This window comes from Protopterus annectens, chromosome 6.part1, assembly GCF_019279795.1.
Source record: "Protopterus annectens isolate FY-2018-M chromosome 6.part1, PAN1.0, whole genome shotgun sequence".
NCBI classification, from domain to species: Eukaryota; Metazoa; Chordata; order Ceratodontiformes; family Protopteridae; genus Protopterus; species Protopterus annectens.
In genome coordinates, this window is record NC_056738.1 from 552242232 (window position 1) to 552261880 (window position 19649).

Consider the following 19649-nt stretch of genomic DNA (forward strand, 5'->3'; position numbering starts at 1 on the left):
ATGTTTTTAAAAACTTTTTCAAAATTCACTTTATATTGTAAAAACAATAAGTCTGATGTAATACTAAAGTGAAGCTTACTAATCTCTTCACGTAAAACATTGAGTCTATTGTTATTATTCCGAATGATTAAATCAAGAAGCTCCATACCTGCTTTTTGAAACAGTTCAACCAGGTCTTGAAAAATGTCAGAATCCATTTCTACCCCCATCGGCAACTTCCATAAACGTAAACCCTTAGGGACTTGGTTAAGCCCCCTCGATTTAATCAGGAACAAGTTATCTAATTGCATCGCTCTATATTTTCTACTTAGTTTTTCATACTGGGATATCTGCTCTTTAAGAGAAGGAAGATGACTGCTTTTGTCCATATCACGATTCCACGTTGCTCCAAAGACCTCCGTTGTAGCTTCAAAGTCCGGCGTTTCAAACCAAGCCGACAAATCCTGTCTCCTAGACGTACTCTGTACTGCTATAGGTGACGCTGGCTCAGATGTAACCACAACGTCCTGGTTTCGTTGAGCGCCACTCACCACTCCGCTGTAGGAAGCTGGGTTAACGCTTCTCTGCCCTGGAGCAATGGAAGCTGGAGAAATTGAACCAGGAGAATGCAGGGTATATAAATCCATTTGTGTGTCAGTAGGTCCGCTGTCTCGCTCACCACTAGCCTCACATTTCCCTTCACAGTGCACTTTCTTTAGCTTCTCAATCACTGCAGTAAGTTCCTGCAATATTTTCTCCATGTCTCAAGTCTTTTGCCTCACTCACCAAACACCGAGTCGAACCACGATAACAGTTAAACAGTCCACCAGAACCAACAAAGGTTCAACCAAGAAAATAAAATGAAATTCGAACCACAGTGTGCACTGAATGAATACTCAAGATCTGAAACACGAAGATTTATTCAACCAACAACAGACTTCTTCCACATACAATTCCTGTGTCACATCCATATCATCACCACCAATATCTTTTTCATGATTAGTACCATTGAAATTGAACACTTTTCTACCCGGTGGAGTGCGCTGCTTATTTTTGTAATCTGCAGCATCCCTGGCCAATTTTTTGTGTTTAATGGCCCTGTTTTTTTCCACAAAAGCCTCAATGTTTTTAAAAACTTTTTCAAAATTCACTTTATATTGTAAAAACAATAAGTCAGATGTAATACTAAAGTGAAGCTTACTAATCTCTTCACGTAAAACATTGAGTCTATTGTTATTATTCCGAATGATTAAATCAAGAAGCTCCATACCTGCTTTTTGAAACAGTTCAACCAGGTCTTGAAAAATGTCAGAATCCATTTCTACCCCCATCGGCAACTTCCATAAACGTAAACACTTAGGGACTTGGTTAAGCCCCCTCGATTTAATCAGGAACAAGTTATCTAATTGCATCGCTCTATATTTTCTACTTAGTTTTTCATACTGGGATATCTGCTCTTTAAGAGAAGGAAGATGACTGCTTTTGTCCATATCACGATTCCACGTTGCTCCAAAGATCTCCGTTGTAGCTTCAAAGTCCAGCGTTTCAAACCAAGCCGACAAATCCTGTCTCCTAGACGTACTCTGTACTGCTATAGGTGACGCTGGCTCAGATGTAACCACAACTTCCTGGTTTCATTGAGCGCCACTCACCACTCCGCTGTAGGAAGCTGGGTTAACGCTTCTCTGCCCTGGAGCAATGGAAGCTGGAGAAATTGAACCAGGAGAATGCAGGGTATATAAATCCATTTGTGTGTCAGTAGGTCCGCTGTCTCGCTCACCACTAGCCTCACATTTCCCTTCACAGTGCACTTTCTTTAGCTTCTCAATCACTGCAGTAAGTTCCTGCAATATTTTCTCCATGTCTCAAGTCTTTTGCCTCACTCACCAAACACTGAGTCGAACCACGATAACAGTTAAACAGTCCACCAGAACCAACAAAGGTTCAACCAAGAAAATAAAATGAAATTCGAACCACAGTGTGCACTGAATGAATACTCAAGATCTGAAACACGAAGATTTATTCAACCAACAACAGACTTCTTCCACATACAATTCCTGTTTCACATCCATATCATCACCACCAATATCTTTTTCATGATTAGTACCATTGAAATTGAACACTTTTCTACCCGGTGGAGTGCTGCTTTATTTTTGTAATCTGCAGCATCCCTGGCCAATTTTTTGTGTTTAATGGCCCTGTTTTTTTCCACAAAAGCCTCAATGTTTTTAAAAACTTTTTCAAAATTCACTTTATATTGTAAAAACAATAAGTCAGATGTAATACTAAAGTGAAGCTTACTAATCTCTTCATGTAAAACATTGAGTCTATTGTTATTATTCCGAATGATTAAATCAAGAAGCTCCATACCTGCTTTTTGAAACAGTTCAACCAGGTCTTGAAAAATGTCAGAATCCATTTCTACCCCCATCGGCAACTTCCATAAATATAAACCCTTAGGGACTTGGTTAAGCCCCCTCGATTTAATCAGGAACAAGTTATCTAATTGCATCGCTCTATATTTTCTACTTAGTTTTTCATACTGGGATATCTGCTCTTTAAGAGAAGGAAGATGACTGCTTTTGTCCATATCACGATTCCACGTTGCTCCAAAGACCTCCGTTGTAGCTTCAAAGTCTGGCGTTTCAAACCAAGCCGACAAATCCTGTCTCCTAGACGTACTCTGTACTGCTATAGGTGACGCTGGCTCAGATGTAACCACAACTTCCTGGTTTCATTGAGCGCCACTCACCACTCCGCTGTAGGAAGCTGGGTTAACGCTTCTCTGCCCTGGAGCAATGGAACCTGGAGAAATTGAACCAGGAGAATGCAGGGTATATAAATCCATTTGCGTGTCAGTAGGTCCGCTGTCTCGCTCACCACTAGCCTCACATTTCCCTTCACAGTGCACTTTCTTTAGCTTCTCAATCACTGCAGTAAGTTCCTGCAATATTTTCTCCATGTCTCAAGTCTTTTGCCTCACTCACCAAACACCGAGTCGAACTTACTGCAGTGATTGAGAAGCTAAAGAAAGTGCACTGTGAAGGAAAATGTGAGGCTAGTGGTGAGCCACAGCTTGCAAACCTGACACGCAAATGGATTTATACACCCTGCATTCTCCTGGTTCAATTTCTCCAGGTTCCATTGCTCCAGGGCGCGTTAACCAAGCTGCTCCAGCTCTCCTACAGCGGAGTGGTAAGTGGCACTCAACGAAACCAGGAAGTTGAGGTTACATCTGAGCCAGCGTCACCTATAGCAGTACAGAGTACGTCTAGGAGACAGGATTTGTCGGCTTGGTTTGAAAACGACTTTGAAGCAACGGAGGTCTTTGGAGCAACGTGGAATCGTGATATGGACAAAAGCAGTCATCTTCCTTCTCTTAAAGAGCAGATATCCCAGTATGAAAAACTAAGTAGAAAATATAGAGCGATGCAATTAGATAACTTGTTCCTGATTAAATCGAGGGGGCTTATCCAAGTCCCTAAGGTTTTACATTTATGGAAGTTGCCGATGGGGGTAGAAATGGATTCTGACATTTTTCAAGACCTGGTTGAACTGTTTCAAAAAGCAGGTATGGAGCTTCTTGATTTAATCATTCGGAATAATAACAATAGACTCAATGTTTTACGTGAAAAGATTAGTAAGCTTCACTTTAGTATTACATCTGACTTATTGTTTTTACAATATAAAGTGAAATTTGAAAAAGTTTTTAAAAACATTGAGGCTTTTGTGGAAAAAAACAGGGCCATTAAACACAAAAATTGGCCAGGGATGCTGCATTACAAAAATAAAGCAGCACTCCACCGGTAGAAAAGTGTTCAATTTCAATGGTACTAATCATGAAAAAGATATTGGTGGTGATGATATGGATGTGACACAGGAATTGTATGTGGAAGAAGTCTGTTGTTGGTTGAATAAATCTTCGTGTTTCAGATCTTGAGTATTCATTCAGTGCACACTGTGGTTCGAATTTCATTTTATTTTCTTGGTTGAACCTTTGTTGGTTCTGGTGGACTGTTTAACTGTTATCGTGGTTCGACTCGGTGTTTGGTGAGTGAGGCAAAAGACTTGAGACATGGAGAAAATATTGCAGGAACTTACTGCAGTGATTGAGAAGCTAAAGAAAGTGCACTGTGAAGGGAAATGTGAGGCTAGTGGTGAGCGAGACAGCGGACCTACTGACACGCAATTGGATTTATATTCCCTGCATTCTCCTGGTTCAATTTCTCCAGGTTCCATTGCTCCAGGGCAGAGAAGCGTTAACCCAGCTTCCTACAGCGGAGTGGTGAGTGGTGCTCAACGAAACCAGGAAGTGGTGGTTACATCTGAGCCAGTGTCACCTATAGCAGTACAGAGTACGTCTAGGAGACAGGATTTGTCGGCTTGGTTTGAAACGCCAGACTTTGAAGCTACAACGGAGGTCTTTGGAGCAACGTGGAATCATGATATGGACAAAAGCAGTCATCTTCCTTCTCTTAAAGAGCAGATATCCCAGTATGAAAAACTAAGTAGAAAATATAGAGCGATGCAATTAGATAACTTGTTCCTGATTAAATCGAGAGGGCTTAACCAAGTCCCTAAGGGTTTACGTTTATGGAAGTTGCCGATGGGGGTAGAAATGGATTCTGACATTTTTCAAGACCTGGTTGAACTGTTTCAAAAAGCAGGTATGGAGCTTCTTGATTTAATCATTCGGAATAATAACAATAGACTCAATGTTTTACGTGAAGTGATTAGTAAGCTTCACTTTAGTATTACATCTGACTTATTGTTTTTACAATATAAAGTGAATTTTGAAAAAGTTTTTAAAAACATTGAGGCTTTTGTGGAAAAAAACAGGGCCATTAAACACAAAAAATTGGCCAGGGATGCTGCAGATTACAAAAATAAAGCAGCGTACCCACCGGGTAGAAAAGTGTTCAATTTCAATGGTACTAATCATGAAAAAGATATTGGTGGTGATGATATGGATGTGACACAGGAATTGTATGTGGAAGAAGTCTGTTGTTGGTTGAATAAATCTTCGTGTTTCAGATCTTGAGTATTCATTCAGTGCACACTGTGGTTCGAATTTCATTTTATTTTCTTGGTTGAACCTTTGTTGGTTCTGGTGGACTGTTTAACTGTTATCGTGGTTCGACTCTGTGTTTGGTGAGTGAGGCAAAAGACTTGAGACATGGAGAAAATATTGCAGGAACTTACTGCAGTGATTGAGAAGCTAAACAAAGTGCACTGTGAAGGGAAATGTGAGGCTAGTGGTGAGCGAGACAGCGGACCTACTGACACGCAAATGGATTTATATACCCTGCATTCTCCTGGTTCAATTTCTCCAGGTTCCATTGCTCCAGGGCAGAGAAGCATTAACCCAGCTTCCTACAGCGGAGTGGTGAGTGGTGCTCAACGAAACCAGGAAGTGGTGGTTACATCTGAGCCAGTGTCACCTATAGCAGTACAGAGTACGTCTAGGAGACAGGATTTGTCGGCTTGGTTTGAAACGCCAGACTTTGAAGCTACAACGGAGGTCTTTGGAGCAACGTGGAATCGTGGTATGGACAAAAGCAGTCATCTTCCTTCTCTTAAAGAGCAGATATCCCAGTATGAAAAACTAAGTAGAAAATATAGAGCGATGCAATTAGATAACTTGTTCCTGATTAAATCGAGGGGGCTTAACCAAGTCCCTAAGGGTTTACGTTTATGGAAGTTGCCGATGGGGGTAGAAATGGATTCTGACATTTTTCAAGACCTGGTTGAACTGTTTCAAAAAGCAGGTATGGAGCTTCTTGATTTAATCATTCAGAATAATAACAATAGACTCAATGTTTTACGTGAAGAGATTAGTAAGCTTCACTTTAGTATTACATCTGACTTATTGTTTTTACAATATAAAGTGAATTTTGAAAAAGTTTTTAAAAACATTGAGGCTTTTGTGGAAAAAAACAGGGCCATTAAACACAAAAAATTGGCCAGGGATGCTGCAGATTACAAAATAAAGCAGCGTACTCCACCGGTAGAAAAGTGTTCAATTTCAATGGTACTAATCATGAAAAAGATATTGGTGGTGATGATATGGATGTGACACAGGAATTGTATGTGGAAGAAGTCTGTTGTTGGTTGAATAAATCTTCGTGTTTCAGATCTTGAGTATTCATTCAGTGCACACTGTGGTTCGAATTTCATTTTATTTTCTTGGTTGAACCTTTGTTGGTTCTGGTGGACTGTTTAACTGTTATCGTGGTTCGACTCGATGTTTGGTGAGTGAGGCAAAAGACTTGAGACATGGAGAAAATATTGCAGGAACTTACTGCAGTGATTGAGAAGCTAAAGAAAGTGCACTGTGAAGGGAAATGTGAGGCTAGTGGTGAGCGAGACAGCGGACCTACTGACACACAAATGGATTTATATACCCTGCATTCTCCTGGTTCAATTTCTCCAGGTTCCATTGCTCCAGGGCAGAGAAGCGTTAACCCAGCTTCCTACAGCGGTGTGAGTGGCGCTCAATGAAACCAGGAAGTTGTGGTTACATCTGAGCCAGCATCACCTATAGCAGTACAAAGTACGTCTAGGAGACAGGATTTGTCGGCTTGGTTTGAAACGCCAGACTTTGAAGCTACAACGGAGGTCTTTGGAGCAACGTGGAATCGTGATATGGACAAAAGCAGTCATCTTCCTTCTCTTAAAGAGCAGATATCCCAGTATGAAAAACTAAGTAGAAAATATAGAGCGATGCAATTAGATAACTTGTTCCTGATTAAATCGAGGGGGCTTAACCAAGTCCCTAAGGGTTTACGTTTATGGAAGTTTCCGATGGGGGTGGAAATGGATTCTGACATTTTTCAAGACCTGGTTGAACTGTTTCAAAAAGCAGGTATGGAGCTTCTTGATTTAATCATTCGGAATAATAACAATAGACTCAATGTTTTACGTGAAGAGATTAGTAAGCTTCACTTTAGTATTACATCTGACTTATTGTTTTTACAATATAAAGTGAATTTTGAAAAAGTTTTTAAAAACATTGAGGCTTTTGTGGAAAAAAACAGGGCCATTAAACACAAAAAATTGGCCAGGGATGCTGCAGATTACAAAAATAAAGCAGCGTACCCACCGGGTAGAAAAGTGTTCAATTTCAATGGTACTAATCATGAAAAAGATATTGGTGGTGATGATATGGATGTGACACAGGAATTGTATGTGGAAGAAGTCTGTTGTTGGTTGAATAAATCTTCGTGTTTCAGATCTTGAGTATTCATTCAGTGCACACTGTGGTTCGAATTTCACAATAGCATGTTTGGGAAGACAGTTCCCAGCAGAACCATTTCTCTCACCTCATCTGGCCATGTTACCAGGCCACAGCACATCTTGGACCCACACTGGGACCTCGTTATCTGCTGGTCCTGCACAACCTTCAGGTGGATTCACCTCAGGGGATGGTGTTTGACCCCCCCCTGGGAGCACACACAAACAGGATCCTGTCACCTGAAGTCAGGTCCAGGCTCTGGTGCATATGGAGCTCCACAGAGACCTGGGGGATGTGCTACACCACCTTGAAGCCCTTGGTACACAATTACAGGGTCCACATGCTCCTCCTGCTCAGCCCCCAGCCCAGGCACCTTTAGGGCCTTGAAGCTGCAGTTGTGATTGCCCATGGGTGGGACCTTGGTCCCATTGTTTCCATTTCAGGGCTCATGGGCTTCCACATTCCAAACACCACTCCCCATCCAAGGTATTTACCCACCACGTGTCATATACTGACCCTGTATGCTGTCTTGTCTGTCTTTTAACCCAACCTACCTACCCTTAATATACCTACTATCCTTCCCCAATATACCAACCTCACCTTCACAAACAAGGGCAATGTGTTCCCAACATGGATTTCACACCAGACATAATTGTCCATTTTGCACCCGCTTACTACTGTATATATATATATATATATATATATATATATATATATGTGTGTGTGTGTGTGTGTGTGTGTGTGTGTGTGTGTGTGTGTGTGTGTGTGTGTGTGTGTGTGTGTGTGTGTGTGTGTGTGTGTGTGTGTGTGTGTGTGTGTGTGTGTGTGTGTGTGTATAGATATGTGTGATGTTTTCTCACACATATCGTGCATCACTATCATTCAACAGTAGGGGAAATGTACATATATATATATATATATATATATATATATATATATATATATATATATATATATACATATTTATATATACGTGTGTGTGTTGTGTGTGTGTGTGTGTGTTTGTATATATGTAAACATACACACACACATATATATATATATGTATATATATATATATATATATATATATATAGCTATATCTATCTATATATATATATATATATATATATATATATATATATATATATATATATATATATATATATATATATATATATGTGTGTGTGTGTGTGTGTGTGTGTGTGTGTGTGCATATATATATATATATATATATATATATATATATATATATATATATATATATATTTTTATTTATATATATATATATATATATATATATATATATATATGTGTGTGTGTGTGTGTGTGTGTGTGTGTGTCTGTATATCTGTAGACATACTCTCTAACTCTTTTTCCTCCACAGCTGCACTGTTTTGCCTTGCTACAAAACATACAAAACAGACATGTGTCACATGTGGACATAGCCTAACATTAGGGGGGTATATATAGGGACAGATTTTAGGTAAACCTATTACAAACCTATGGCATTTGTGCATGATACATTTCATGTTAACCTGACTGTTCTGCAGGTGGTGGGGTCTGAAACTCATGTGTCTGTCATAACGTCATTACTTCCACCACCAGCTATTTGCCACACTAATATACATGCCTTGAGGTACAGAACGCACACTATAATGGCTTACATCTTGTCATTCAGTGCTGATCTGCACAGTTGACAGGTATGGCCCACGGCCCACAGGGCCAGACACTATGTCCATAGCAGATGCTCAGCAGAACATCATTACAACAACTCTTGATGGCACATATAAATCTTTCCACATCGTCTATCCCATTATTACAGACCAAATACTACATTCAGTTACATTTATATATGTTTCACATATGTATTGTAGTATTGTCCTCTCTTCTAGGTATACTTTTCCTTGTTTCCTGTGTTATATAAGTTGGATTTGTAGTTTTAGATGTTTTAGTTATTTCTTTTTTTCCCTGTTTTTCTTTCTCTCTCTCTCGCTCTCTCTCTCTCGCTCCACTACAGGGATTGAGCTGCTTTGAATAGGTTGCAGCATGGATATTGTAGGTGATGCTCATGATCAGGTGATGGCCTCTGCACCAATCAGTGTTCACCACTTGCTAATTGCATGCAGCCAGCTGCGTAGTACTTCCAATTACCACTGTCATGGCAACCCACTACTATAAATTAATACATCATGTGAGCATTATCCCTTTACCTTCCTGTATGGAAGACATCCTTCCTGTGTGTGGGTAGCAGTGTTAGAGACAGCAGGTAGCAATAACTCTTACAACAGGACTTGAAGACACAGGCCAACTACATATCATATCTGTATAAGGCTCAAGACATATGGACAGTGTGAGTATTGTTGTTATATGCATTGTATAGCACTAGTTTTACAGGGTTTGTGTATATGTGCTAGTTTAGCATGAAATGCAATCTGTCTGCATAGCTCTCAACTGTGGGCCTATCCACATGATGGCCAGAGGATTGGCTGTTATGATTTGTCTGTTCACCACACAGGTCTTGTCTCTGATATATCAGTGGCAGTATGTCTGTTGAGTGCTATCAGTACATGGCTACATCCATTTGTGTTTCTGACTTCATATTCCTGAGTAAGGGTATGTTGCAACCAATCATGTAATACCAACAACTTTCACAATGTATAACAGCAATATTGCAAATATGGCCCTGTGTTCCAGCCTCTGTCCTCCACCTATATACAAAGCTTTGTCCATATGTCATGCAGTAAGAGGATGTTAAGTAGTGGCCTATTATTATGCAGTGCTGGCATTCCTGCCATCATTCCAGTGATGTTGTGCACTCCCACACATATTGTGGGGTAGGATCCTTGTATATGTTGGCTACAGCTGGACAAAACATGTGTGACCTTGTACAGTCCAGAGGTCAGTGTATGTAACACTGTTATATGCCCTTGTAAGTTATTCTATGAGGGAGGGGTATGCACCATTTATAATCTAGGCTGTTACAACATGTGAGGAATATCGGTAGTAAGACACATTAAGGCATATGGCTGTACATTTTTATACAGTTCACCATGGGAACAGTGGTGGGCTAGTGCTTACTGTCTTACAGACAGTTCTTTTTGTCAGTGTAATAGTGATGTTTTAAGTTAAGCATTGTTATGTAACAGATACATTTTCATTGTGACAACTTAATTCTTTTCCCCCTAGGGGATGAGTAGAGAGTGTAATTGGAGGCTGCTGAACTACATCTGTAATTAATTAGTTTTATTTCATTCTTATCTTCCAGGCCAGTGTTTCTTTACTGTTGTACTACTTTTTGAAGGCCTTGGTCTGGACAGCAATATATGTTATGCTTTCAGATCACTGTATCAAATGTTTTGCTTGAGAGTTGCATTACTCAGTTATTATGAATTTCAAACACTTAACTGCTATATGAAATGGCATATACAACTGAAATAGTACACAAATAAACATTGCAAACCTGTGTGTGCTGTCATATCCTTTGACTTCTCTGTGGGTATATGTTTCATGCAATAATTGTCTTTTGTATGAGGGAATCAAACACTGGCCATTTTAAAAGGTGGCAACTGTAGGAATACTGGCTGTTCAATATGCTGTGCACCCTCTAAATATGTATCTTCTTATACATATCTATACGTAGTAAATGTATATGTGTATATACATATCTATCTATATATAGATATGTATATATATATATATATATATATATATATATATATATATATATATATATATATATACATATATATATATATATATATATATATATATATATATATACATATATACATGTGTATGTGTTTGTGTGTGTGTGTGTGCGTGTGTGTGTGTGTGTGTGTGCGTGTATATGCAACATTGGAATGTTTACTGCTTCCACATTGTACATTCCCTATGGTAGTCAGACTGTTCTGCATGATGTTATTGATATCATCCTGACATTGTACAGCTGAGATGGATTACTGTTAACTTGTTGTGGCTATGTTGTGTAGGGTCCTGGGTATGAGTCTTGCAAGTGTTGGTTATTGTGTTGCAAGGCACATTTGTTCAGCTGTGGAGGAGGGGATGATATCAATAATTACAAGAGGTACTTAATTTGGGCCCCCTCACCCCCATTAACGATGCCTTTGGTCATATATTTATTTGCTGTGTTCTTTTATCTCTCTCTCTCTCTCTCTCTCTCTATATATATATATATATATATATATATATTTTTTTACACACACACACACACACACACACATATATATATATATATATATATATATATATATATATATATATATATATATATATATATATATATATATATATATATACATACATATATATGTATATTTTTTCTTACAATGTTATTGGCTTTCACTTGTTTAATTAGTTTTTATTGCTCTACTAGCCTTGCCCTTGTCATGAATATTCATTAAGGAAGTTAATTTTGTGATATATAAACTGTGTACTACTAACTTTACTTTATTCGGAAGAAGTTCTAATTCCACTAAGGAATGAAAGTGCTCAATAAAACTACAAAGCTTTGGGACACAATACTGGCGTTTGGATTGCTTATTTCATTATTTGACAGTTTTTGCTACTTAAAGTTCAGAAGTTTATTGATTTTTATGCTTGCTTTTCTTCTTTTCTTAGTGGTTTCAGTTGTGTGTGTGTGTATATATATATATATATATATATATATATATATATATATATATATATATATATATATACAGACAGACATCTACATATATAAATACATTTCCCCTACTGTTGAATGACTGTGCTGGATGATATGTTTGAGAAAACATCAAATGTATTTACATCTGACATGTCTTAGTGGTAAGTCACTTTGGCCATAGTGTGCAGGGTCCTGGGTGTGGGACTTGCAAGGGCTAAAAAAAGGAAACAGGAAAGTGGAGAAATTTGGGCATGCAGGGGGACATAAAAGAGGAGAAACAAGTAGGGATGTGCAGGATGTTTTTAGGAAAGGACCACAGCTCTGCGTTTCTTTGGTGGCAACAGCTGCTTTCAATGTGGGCAATTTGGAGCGTCACACCCTGCAGGGAGGTGTGTGGGCATCATACAATACAGATGATTGGCAAGGTTATATTGTGTTCTGGGTACATGTCTCTGGGCTAAACGCAGAGCTATGTATGAGATGTGCTTTTTTTGTGGGACAGATGCCCTTTTTTTAATGTGAGAGTGGGATGTTAAGGAAGGATTACTGGTAAGTGTGGTGAGGGAGATTTAGCAGGAGAGGTTGCATTTTCAGACAGGCAAGACAGACAAGACAGCAGACAGGGGCAGTGTATGACACATGGGGGGTAAACACCTTGATAGGAAGTGTGGTTGGGAATCTGAGGCTCATGAGCCCCTCAGATGGTAGTAGTGACACTGATGTCCCCACCGGATGGCAGTCACCACTACTCCTTCACAGCCCTGAAAGTGGCTGTGCTAGGGGCTGGGCTGTAGTGGCCGCCTGCCTCTTTAGCTGTGACAGCCTGCCCTCCACCTGGTGCAGGTGGTCATCCAGCTCCATCTGCAGGACACTGCACACCATGCCACAGACCTCATCCCGGGTGACAACGTCCTCACCTAGCTCGCTTGCAGGGGGGAAGTGAGCTCCATCCCCTGCAGCGGTTCCACCCGAGGGTGGTGCAGGACCAGCAGATGAGAGAGGTCTGGTTTGGGTCCCAGATGTGCTGGGACCCGGTGCCTCGGCCAGGTGAGGTGGGAGAGCAGATCCGCTGTGATCTACCTTCCCATATGTGCTATGGTGTGGAAATTAACAATGAATATTGGTTAGTCATGCACAGCGCATTACAACATTAGTCAAAATAGCATGCATGAATATTTCCATTTCCCCCAAAACAGTGCAATTATAACAGTGCCATAGCAAACAGAACCCATGCATATATGGAATGGCATTCAGGGTTGCAACAGCATGCCAGTTAGTGGTATGTCAGGCAGGCAGTGAGATGATTATTCTACAGGGAATATTAGTATGCACAAAGTTTAAACAATGATAAATCAAATGGAACAATGGTCCCAACAGTAGAGATTTGTTTGGGAACATACCCATGTTGGTTTCTGTGTGATGGTTGGATCAGTTGAGTGGTGGGGGAAGGGAACAGAGTCAACTGACAACTGCTATCAAGTATATTTTTCAGTACACTACTATTCACTACTCTACATTCTGACCACAATTACACTCTACTTGGGCCATGGACCTGCTACAGCATACCAACAGCTGTAGATATCAACAGAGCAATTGTACCCTTATTTTAGTTATACACATCAGACCTGTTTCTATACCAATTTCTTTACATGTGGGCCTGTGCAGATGAACTGTGTGCACATTACATTGCTGTATCTACACATATTTCAGATTCACATATTAGTTGCAGGCCCTGGAGTGTATTGTGTCTTTCACATACATCTACTGTGACATTCTCTGTGTGCAGGTTTCTTGTCAACTGGGGAAACTATCAGTGACAGCATGACATTTGAGGGGCTTGTCTGGGCCAGACTGCAGAGTATCGATGTCTAGCTTGCATCTATTTGTAGGACTGAGGCTGATCAACAGAGCAATTGTATACCTTTCAGAGGTATAGACATCATACTAGTATTTCTATTCAGATTTCTTTACCTGTGTGCCCTGTATGAAAAATGCATGTGTTGCAGTACATTATTTTTTTTATTCAGATTGCAGTTTAAAACTGTAGAACCAGCCTGAGATGTTAGTGGTAGTCCCTGGATTCGAACCGTGCTGTGTGTGCAAAATTGAACTACAGGCCTAGTCTTTATCAGTCTGAGATACTGGAGAGGTGTTGGGTGTTGCTTGTGACATTTCTATCTAGTACATATTTTTGTGCGCAGTACTTTTATTATGACATGTTGCATTATTTGTTTCCCATTTTCAGTACAAATTATGCATACACAACAGACATTGGTGTCACTGTTTGTAAAACGTGCACATTAGCTGGATTGCACATTTGACTGTTTTACAACTACATGCTGCAGTTTAGATTCCTGAATACACAGTGTAGGTTTTAGGTCTGCACCTGTTAGCCTTTTACATTTCTCAGTACATTCATAGCTACATACAGCTGAAATTGAAAGGTTAACGCAGGACAATGCTGGCAGAAAAACAAGTAAAACACATTCTGATGGGAATATGTACTGTTCCTTTTCTCCAGTTATTTGACATGCCCATTCTAAAGTATGCAGACAAGCAGTTAACCTCTGTTAATGCATTCTGCAGGACGTACACATTTCTGTTTATCAGGTACAAGTGAGATGACACACACCAGTGTTTGGGATCACTTTTATTAGTTTTGACATACATATCTGTGTATGACTCAGAACTCCACAATTACTATTCCTGCATGATCTGCACGGGGGAATGTTTTTCATTTCTAACAGTTACGGTAGCCCTGACATGGCACTTTCTTGGCAGGTTCACTCAGACACACTCATGCATATTCTAATATTCCTCTTCCGCATATTGTACCTTGTTTGCTACTGATATCTGTATTACACAGCAGCTGGGAATACTCCATTGTAACACTGGCAGCCTGACACAGGCATTTATTCCTGACTTTTACAGCACAATTATACATACAGGCAGTGCTACCATTACTATAATGTTGATTTCTTACTGCTAATAGTAGGGATTATTCTGTGCTCACCATACTGCCGATGCAGCCGGGCCAGTCACTACGCATGAGCAGGCACATTCTGGGACCTCCCTGCAGCAGCTGTATGGGGAGACACCACACATTAATCACACCTGCACAGTCACAAGTTGAACTTTTTCCATACTTAGAAATGCATAAGACTGCATACTTACAGACAGGTGGGACATCCTGTGCTCTGGCGTCTTGGATCCACTGGTCCAAGAGTGCACCCCTCCTCTGCTTCAGGTCATTATGGTGATGACGTACCTGCTCACCAGTCCATGGTATGTCAGTGGCACTGGTGAGATCATGTGCAAGCTGGTCCCTGGCCTCCACTTTGTACTGCAAGCCCTGATACTGGCCCTGCAGCAGCCTGCCATCATGGTTTTTAACTAGGAGCCCAACCATGACCCTGGCCTCCTGGATGCCCCATTGTTGTACACAGAAGCACACACCTTCTCCAGCACCAGCCATTTTGGGCCTGCTGTGTGCAATTCCAAATGGTTATGGCTGTGTTCCTGCCTTTGCAGTTTAAATAGGGCAGTTTTCCCGCACTTGTTCTTGATTGGCTGTTTTTAATATGATGCACCATGCTTAGCTCTGCGCAAATCCACATAGCAATGCTTACACCAGCTAAGCAGAGCTGAAAGCAGGTAAACAATGCTTACACTAGTAAAGCATTGCTTAAATCTATTTTTTTCATTCAATTTATAACTTATTTTTTACATTTATATTTTACATATTCCCACCACTACTGTGCTATATGTGAGCCATATGACTGACATTCCTTAAAAGTTTATTAAATAATTTGCCAGAGGGGGGGATTCGAACCAAGCATGTTCTATATGCTATACCATGGCAGTATCACTGTGCTACAGCAGCCTGATGTTGTTTTCTATCACAGTAGCACTTGTCTATTATTTTCAGGATTTCAGCCAGGGAAAGCATAGTAGCATGCCATGCAAACAAGCTGCATGGGGCTTAAACTTCGGACTTATTTCATGAAAAAAAAATATTATTACATTTTTTTTATTCCTTTTCTCTTGCCCTACTGCTTCCATGCATGTAGGACAAGAGTGCATACATTTGGGGGTGTGCAATTGAAGGCTGCTGCCTTCTAGGTGTTTTCATAGGAGGTAACTGCAGCTGCACCTGGGGGCATCACTGGGATGTAATGAGTTAACATGGCTAGGCAGGAGAATTCTACTTGCTGAAAAGGGCACTAGAGAGTGATGATTTTTCAATACCTTCTTAAGAAAGAGTTGTTAAAAACAATGAGTTAAAATTTAACATCTGTAATTTGCAATGGAAATAACTATAATCAGAATATATTGTTATTTGACTGGATTTTTATTATGTGTACTATAATTTTAAAGAGGAAGTTTTTTGTATTGTTTTTTCTTGGTGGTTCTTTACTAATTTGTGATAGCGTTTTTATCTCCTCCCCTTTGTTTTATTTTTTTACAGAGCATTAGGCTTTTTGCTGTCTTTTTTCTTCTTCTTTGGGCTTCAGCCCTTCTTCCTGTCCTTCATGCATAAACAAAGAAAAAAAATCTGTTACTAGTTCCAGTTACTGTAGTTTTTATAGATGCTATAGATAATTACAGGTATAGTAGCTGTTTCTGTGATAGTTCTGCTTGATTGCTTTTCAGTTTAGTATTTCCTTCTGCTATAGAGAAGCCTACTGGTTTCAAGAGGTGCTCCAAGTGCGAGAGAAAGATACTGCACTCAGATGCCCATGACCGATGTGTTTATTGCCTATGGCCAGCTCATTTAGACCCTGCTTGAAGCATTTATGAGGGATTCAACCATAGGCCTTTGTAAGAGAGAAATAATAAATTTATCTTGAAGGGTATCTTGCCTGTTTTTGCTGCTTCTCCAGGGGCTCAACCTCCCTCCATGCATTTGTTTAGATTTGATGTGAAGAAAACATGCCTTAAGCAGCCAAGAGTGTCTTCAGAGCCACCTGGCAAGGCTTTAAAGGTTTCAGATCTGACTACATCAGCACAGATGCCTTTGTCGGCCCAGTTTGATCTGATCAACTTAATGGCTCTGAGTGAGCCCTCTACTCTGGCCGTCTTTGGATCTGAGTAGCCCACTCCAGATCCATAGGTCTCTAGATCTGCAGTCTCCCTTCAGGTCTCCAGGGAGATCCATCATGTTCGTGTCTTTGACAATGCCAGCTAAGATCCTACAGATCCCCGGTCATTCTCGCCTGTCTTTGGTGGCTTCTTCTAGGTCCTCTTAGAACTTTTGCCTTGACATGGACAGGATGGTCAGATCCATAATCAAGGCCCAGATTCAGATGGGGGTTCTTTTGGCTCCATCCTCTCATGGATCTGAGCTTGCCTAGCCTACACCCCTTTCTCTGATTTGAATCTCAGCTTTGGACCCCAAGGACAGCAGTCTCCTGAGGGATTTGGGGTTTGATTAGAGACCCTTTGCTTCCTCTACTCTGACTGTTGCCTTGACTGCCTCTGCTTCGAGGTCCTTGGATCAGAGTGCATCCCAGATTAGGGATGTTGCAGCTGGATCCAAGGGGAGAGGTTCGGCTCCAGTTTTTTTGATCAGTCTCTTCCCCTTGGGGCTTCGGCCCTTGACAGTGTGGATCCAGTTCTGTCTAAGAGTAAGGGTTCTGCTGGACTGTTTCCATCTTCCTTGGTAGCTTCAGCTGCTAGGGGGCTTGGTGGGATCTCTCTGGAACCATAGGCTTTTCATGCTTTCTTTGTCAGAAGAGTGCTGGATCCTTTGACTGCTTCTCCTCCCCATCCGCCCACTCTGGATCAAGGCCTTGGTTCTACTTTTCCTGACCAGGGACAGTGTGTACTGAATGATGTCCAGTGTGCTCCACCTGAGGTGGCCCCTTCCTCTTATGACTCATCTCCTGAGTATCCAACAGAGGAGATTCCACAGAAGAGGACATGCAGAAGGAGGCACATGGACTCCCTTATGGAGTCACTAACCAAGGATACAGATTATGATGATGGAGAAGGATCTCCCAAAATGCCACCAGATGATGTCTCCTTCGCAGACATCTTAGAGATCTTTTAGATAAAAGTTAGCTGGTCTTCCAAAAGCTCCTCTTCGGAGGAATCTGTATTCCTGGAGGCCTTCAGGATGGGACTGTCTTCATCTTGTTTGGTCCCCCCATTGGATGCTCTTGTTGACCTTGTCACCCATTGGGCCTGGAATGACCCATACATCATATAACCAGTTCTTAAATGTCTAGATAAAATCTTTTCACCCCAGAGGACTGTGCTTTCTGGAGTAATGGCATTCTGGTTGACTGTATGGTGGTGACAGCGGCTACTAAGAAACAACTCACCCAGCAGAGCTCTACTGTCCATCCACTGAACAGGGAGTCCAAAGTGATGTACAGGTTTTGTAAGTGCACTTATGCCACAGCTACCTTTTCATTGAGGGCACTCAATTATCTGGCACATTTTACTTGCTTTCAGAGACTTGGTCAAGGAACTCTCTGACTCTCTGGTGGAGTCTATGCCTAAGAGGGAGTTTGATAAAATTTCCCCTAAGCTAGTCATTCATAATTCTTTTGCCAACTGCTCCATGAGACTCATTTCCCACTCAGCAGAGGGTTCTTCCAGAGCAGCTGGCATCAGCATTGCGATGTGTCGCCATGCTTGGATGAGGCTGTGCAATTTTGCAGAGCCGTTTAAGGTGTCATATGTCAATGCCCCCTTCAATGGTTTCTTGCTGTTCAGGCCATCTGTTAAGGACACCCTGACCCACAGTGAGTAAGAAGGTAAGAACTTGTCTGCCATGAGGATTAAGTTTTTTATCCCTCAATGAACCTACTCTAGGAATCAAAGGGGGACTAAGAAAACTTGGTTCTGTAAATCACAAGGTTCTTTTCCTGACCAAAGCAAAGAGTTCTCCTCCAGAAGCAGAGGAGAAGCCTATAATGGGAGACACCACCCAAGAGGCAGAGGAGAAGCCTATAATGGGAGATGCCACCGTAGAGGCAGAGGGGGGCCGCAGAACCAGGGTTCTAGGAAATTCTTTCCCAACAAGCCTTTTCAGCGCTGCCCAACTGTTCTACTCTGGAGGCAGTCAGGGGTAATTTTTCTTTGCACTCAGGCACCGGGGCCCAAATCACTACAGATGCTTGGGTGTGAAAAATTATACTGCATTTTTTTCCCTTCCTCCTCTAAATGTACTCAAGAGAGTGCCCAACATTCCACCCAGTCAGAGGGAGTTGGCTGTGGCTGAAATCACAAAATTGCTGCAGAAGAGAGTCATCCAAGTGGTCCCAACCAATCAGAATGGCTCCAGAACTTGCACCCATTTCTTTTTGGTGCCAAAGAAAACAGAGGACCTGTGGTCTTTTCTGGACTTAAGCAATCTCAATTTGTACGTGAAGAAAACCAAGTTTCGATTGGTGATGGTACAGTACATACTTCTATTGCTGAGGAAAGATGATTGGATGTGCTCGGTGGACTTCAAGAATGCATACTATCGCATAAAAATAGACAAATTCTCCAGAAGTCATCTGTGCTTCTGCTTGGGAGCCAATCACTTCCACTTTCAATCCCTGCTCTTTGGTCTCACTACAGCCCCTGGGTGTTTACCAACTGTATGACAGAGGTTGAAGCTCATCTCCAACTGCCCAGGTTTCATGTATTCCCGTATTTGGACGATTGGCTCCTGACTGCCCCCACTCACTGTCAACTTTGTCAGGCCAGGTATTATCTTTTCCAGCTGTCTCACTTTCTAGGCATCACAATACATTTGGACAAGTCACATCCAGTGCCAGTTTAGAACTTAGA